The 5,406-nt window shown below is 45.8% G+C and overlaps 1 pseudogene; it reads left to right on the top strand.

Annotated features, from left to right (window-relative positions):
* The first annotated feature begins 1,502 nt into the window (after nucleotides 1-1,502).
* Nucleotides 1,503-5,168, top strand: LOC105553821 (annotated as a pseudogene).
* Nucleotides 5,169-5,406: the final 238 nt, after the last annotated feature.

The following is a 5,406-nucleotide window of genomic DNA, read 5'->3' as shown; positions in this document are numbered from 1 at the left end:
ATTTTGTTTTACACTGTATTTCTGATTTACTGGATTTGTTGAAACTTAACATGTCTGTAGACTGATTTGTATTTCCTCAAAGCTAAGTTGGATTTTGATATAAGCAGTTTTGCTACTATCATTGGGTAATACTGGCTTAATCTAGGCAAATACAAACGGATCTGGTTTCTAGAATTGCCTGGACTCCATTTTAAATGTGAAACTTCTTCTATGCCTTTTTATAATCCTTTTCTTGAATGTTATTTATTTTGATCATGATGCTTAATTCTTACTCAGAACTTGCTAAGTAGAAAAAAATTAAAATTTCTCTTACTTTATGAAAAAGTCAAATATTTCCACTTTTTATGTTTTCTTCTTATGTTTCCCCTTTTCTCTCCAATATTACCATCTGCTTGTTTTATTCCTGTTCCCAGTGATACCCGCAGTGAAATTTCCATCCACAGTCTCTGTTGATTTATGCTCGGCTGTGTTTATTTCTGGCATTGCTAACTTTCTTGATATGTCTGGGACTTGGGCTTATTACACTAACTCTAGGTTCAGGTTTCCTTCTCACAACATTTACTCCACACCTACTTTGAACTTTTCTTAAGATGAGAGCTTAAATTACTAAATACGTTTCTTTCCCACTACAGATTTCAGGGCGGAAAAGAAGTGGTTACAGGGGAGAAAGAGAGTTCAAAATGTTCAAAAATGCCCAACTGTTTTCAAAACTTGGAAGTGAGGACAAGCATTTTTCTTTAATTGAACTTCAGATAGATCAGTCACCCTAGCAGTGGTTACCCTGGGGCATGTTCCCAGCATCCATTAGGCTGGTTGGCATTTGAATTGGTGACGCACTTCTCTCCAAACCCCGATAGATACCTGATGTTTAAATGGGCTTGTGGATTGCAAACCTTGCAAATGTCCTTAGAAGTCAGAGTGTGCCTGGGTGAAAAGGAGGATCTGCTCATGGGTGGCCAATGTTTGTTTACAACAAAGGCCTGGGCTGGGAGTTTTAGTGGTGGCCAACCACTCACTTTGCAACAGATCACTGATGAAATTTGACTGTGGAACTTTCTTTTTGAATCCAGCTGTTAGTTTACATCCTGAAGGATAAGACTTGATCACTCTGCTAATTTTATCCTCCCTGATATAACTGCAGATGTTATTCAGATTCATAGGCAACTGACTGTCCTAAAATTTTGCAGTTAATTGTCTCCAGAGATGTCATCTACATATGTGGATATCAGGGACAAGGTGCAGGTGATCACTGTCGAGAATCCTTGTCCAGGCCTTTGCAGCAAGCAAGTATTTGCTATAGAAGAGCAGGTTGCCTTATGACTCAGGTGAACCCTATGGCTTATAAGGAAGATGACTTGTTTAACCACACAAGTCTTCGCTTCAGGAATATTTACAATGCCTCCACAAGGTGGAAAACCTTCAGGTATTATCCCCATATACCTCCGTTTGAGAGAACGATTATCCACATCCTATGATTAAAGGATGTGGATAAGCTTCATACAATGCAGCAGCGGCCAAAACAGCAGCAGCAGCAGCAAAACTTTGACAATGGAAAAAGCTCCAAGTCTGCGGTTTTATTTTTGTTTAGTTAGACATGGAACGCCACACAGTAAATCTATCAGTTCCAAGTGCCAAATTAATAGAAGTGTTAGTGTGGCATTGAATTAGCAAAATGAGAAGCAGGGAATTGACAAAGAAAATGAATTATCATGCATCTTCTTATAAATTCAATAAGGAGATGCAAGAAATAAATCACCTGAACGGAACAAGGGCCAGATGGTGAATATGCATGTGCACGTGCATGTATATTTATCATCCTCTGACATGGAGACTTAGCATAAGGTAGGGCTGGGGTGCAGTGGGCCAGGAAATAAGCTTGCAGTTCTTCTCGGTGTCCTTGAGCTTGAGGTAGTACTGCTGCGGTGTGTGCAGCGTGCACTTGGTCTCATCATCCACAAACACCTCCATGGGATCCTGCGCGGACTCCCTGCACACAGGCCAGATCTCCTTGCTGGAAGTGGCGAGGCTGAGGTGGTGGCTACAGTGATGTTTTGTGAATAAAGGAGAATGACCTAAAATGTGAAACGTTATAATTACTAGTCTCCATCTTGACAGGATTTACTTCTAGCTATAGCTCTCCAAAACTGGAAGGAGGGAAGAGAGAGATACGAAGACTTTTTCTTCCCTTGGAATACTTGGGTAAAATGACACATTCCAGATACACCAAGGGCCACCTATGTTCACAGAATAGCATCTACTCAAAGCCCATCTATTGTAGGATCGAGGCTGCTGCTAACGCAAGTTACTTGTGAAATGGGATAACATTTTAGGGTATGTATCTAGGCTTTGGGGTCTAAATTTTCTTCCTTTATTCCATAAGTGGTGGTTTTAAAGTCTACCCGTTGCCTGAGTCAATTTCAAGATGTAGCAAGACACAGTCCCTTCCTTCACAAGATGAATATACTATCCAGTGTGACATATTTGTAATACCACTTGATAAGTGCTATGGTGGACAAGCACAGACTTCTGTAGAATCACAGTCTAACTCAGGATTAGGGAAATGCTGAGGTCAGGAAAACCACTCAGAGAACATCATGTCTGACTCAGTCCCCGTGAGGATTCCTACTCTTCTTCCTGACCTTGAAATGCCAGAGCACTGTGGCACCCAGTCTTTGGTTCTCTTCCCTTTTCTATCTTTATAACCTAAGGCTGAATGAAGACCTATCATTTTAAATTGCATTAATGCACCAAACTCACGTCTCAGCTCTGCCATTGCCCTTGGTGTGTAGCCTCAGAGTTTCACCCGCTCACGCCCTCTGTAGGTGTCTGCAGGTAACACAGATTAAGCCTGTGCCAAACTGACCTTTGGTTTTGTTTGTTTTTTACTTATATTCTTGTTCCTCCTCTTGTATTCCCAAGTTCACACCATTTACAGTGCTGCGTAGGCCGGAATGCCTAGAAAACACTCTTAACTCTTTGCCCTGCTTATGTTTTAAACAGATCACTTCTCACTATGTCCGTCAGCACCACCCCGATTCAGACACCCAGTCCCCAGAGTCAAATACCTAAATCGTCTTTTAAAGTCTCCCTGTGTGATGTTGTTGCCGCAGGGTTCAAGCTTTGTCCTCTAACTCCTGCAGAGCTAGTAGCAAGATTCCATCTGCACCCGCTACTCATTGGTATGGCAATGACCTTGGGAATTGCATCCTCTCAATTCACAAAGTAGGAGGGCTTGCAGGATGGTTCCTGTTGACGGGGGCTGCTTTCTGAGAAGTCTCACCAGCTCCATCCCTGCTTAACTTCTCAGTTTGGCTGTGTATTTTATTTTATTTTATTTTATTTAGAGGCAGAGTCTTGGTCTGTAGCCCAGGCTGGAGTGCAGTGGCGCAATCTCGGCTCACTGCAAGCTCCACCTCCCGGGTTCACGCCATTCTGCCTCAGCTTCCCAAGTAGCTGGGACTACAGGCGCCACCACCACTTCCGGCTAATTTTTTGTATTTTTCGTAGAGACGGGGTTTCACCGTGTTAGCCAGGATGGTCTCGATCTCCCAACCTCGTGATCCGCCAGCCTCAGCCTCCCAAAGTGCTGGGATTACAGGCGTGAGCCACAGTGCCTGGCCATTAGCTGGTAATTCTTATAATAGATGTAAATAATTAGCGACTGCATCCCCTCGCGGCATGCGGAGGAGAAGGAGGAACCAGGGCCCTGCCTCTCTGCTCTCCGCAACACGGCAGAACAGGATGTGGAAAATGAGCTTTTGAATTATGAAGAAGAGCCCCAGGCTTCTCCAGGGAGCGCTCTGGTTCCCCGTAAGAAAGATGTCAAGGGATCCTACGTTTCCATCCACAGCTCTGGTTTCTGGGACTTTCTGCTGAAGCTGGAGCTCCTGAGGTCCAGCATGAGTGCATTCTCCAGGCCACCCTGGGCATGGACGTCCTGTGCCAGACCAAGTCCGGGACAGGTAAGACGGTGGTCTTTGTGCTGGCCACAGTGCAGCAGATCCGGCCCGTCAACTGACAGGGGACAGTCCTGATCACGTGCCACACAGGGGCCCTGGCCTTCCAGATCAGCAGGGAGTATGAATGAGCACTTCTCCAAGTAGATGCCCAGTGTCAAGGTGTCTGTGTTTTTCGGAGGCCTCTTCATCAAGAAGAATGAAGAACTGTTGACGAACTGTCCCCATGTCATGGTGGGGACCCCGGGTCAGATCGTGGCACTTGTGCAGAACAGGAGCCTCAACCTGAAGAATGTGAAGCACTTTGTGCTGGATGAGATGCTGGGGTGGGTGGACCTGTGGCAGGACATGCCGGTGGCCTCCCACCTGATGTTCCGGCAGAAGCAGTGAGTCGTGTTCAGTGCCACCCTGAGCAAGGAGATCTGGCCTGTGTGCAGGGAGTCCATGCAGGATCCCATGGAGGTGTTTGTGGATGATGAGTGCACGCTGCCTGCACTGCAGCAGTACTACCTCAAGCTCAAGGACACTGAGAAGAACCGCAAGCTTTTCGATCTCCTGGACATGCTGGAATTTAAGCACGTGGCAATCTTCATCAAGCCGGTGCAGCCCTGCAGTCCCCAGCCCAGCTCCTCACGGAGCAGAACTTCCTGGCCATGGCCCACGAGGAACGACTGTCACACTATCAGCAGTCCAGGGATTTCCAGTGGTGGATCCTGGTGGATCAATCTGTTTGCAGACAGTTGCAACATCCACAGGGATATGGAGGCTTGGGAAGATATTTGGCAGAAACCATTGGCTGCAGACATTTTTCTTTGTAAAATCTTCGACGGACTCTGTGCAAATCTGTCTAACTTCTCTTCTACTCTTTTGTCATCGTCCACACCATGATCCCATCCACTTCACTGGAGGAATTTACCGAGGCAGCTCCAAGCCTACGTCTCTGCAGGTTTGCTCAAAGTCCCCGTATTCACTTTCAATCACTTCCTAACCATTGTAGGAACTGAGTGATTCAACATCTTCTTAACTATGACATGCCTGAAGACTCGGACACCTACCTCCACCCAGTGGCTCGTGCAGGTTTTTTTGGCACTAAAGGCCTGTCCGTCACTTTTGTGTCTGAGGAGAATGACGCCAAAATCCTCCAGGACATCCAAGACCGGTGTGAAGGAAATGTGACAGAGCTTCTGGAGGAAAGCAGCATCTCCACACATGGTGAGTAGAGTCCTGACCATGGGCCTCGATGGGCTGGAGCGGCCCTGCTGCCCGTGTGTGGCTTCCTGTGTGCCAGCTGGGTCTCTCTTTGGACTGTCCAAAAGCTGCAGATTCGTGTAAGAATATTACTATGAAAAAAAAAAAAGAAAGATATTTTATAGACATCTCCCCCTTCCCTTTAGGATGTGAGGTTATAAGGGAGGTGAGGAAAGTTTGTTTTGATTGTGCTAATAAGGGA

This window comes from Mandrillus leucophaeus, unplaced genomic scaffold (assembly GCF_000951045.1).
Source record: "Mandrillus leucophaeus isolate KB7577 unplaced genomic scaffold, Mleu.le_1.0 Scaffold61, whole genome shotgun sequence".
NCBI lineage: Eukaryota > Metazoa > Chordata > Mammalia > Primates > Cercopithecidae > Mandrillus > Mandrillus leucophaeus.
The sequence above is the reverse complement of the archived record's forward strand: the minus strand, read 5'-3'. Positions and strand labels throughout refer to the sequence as shown.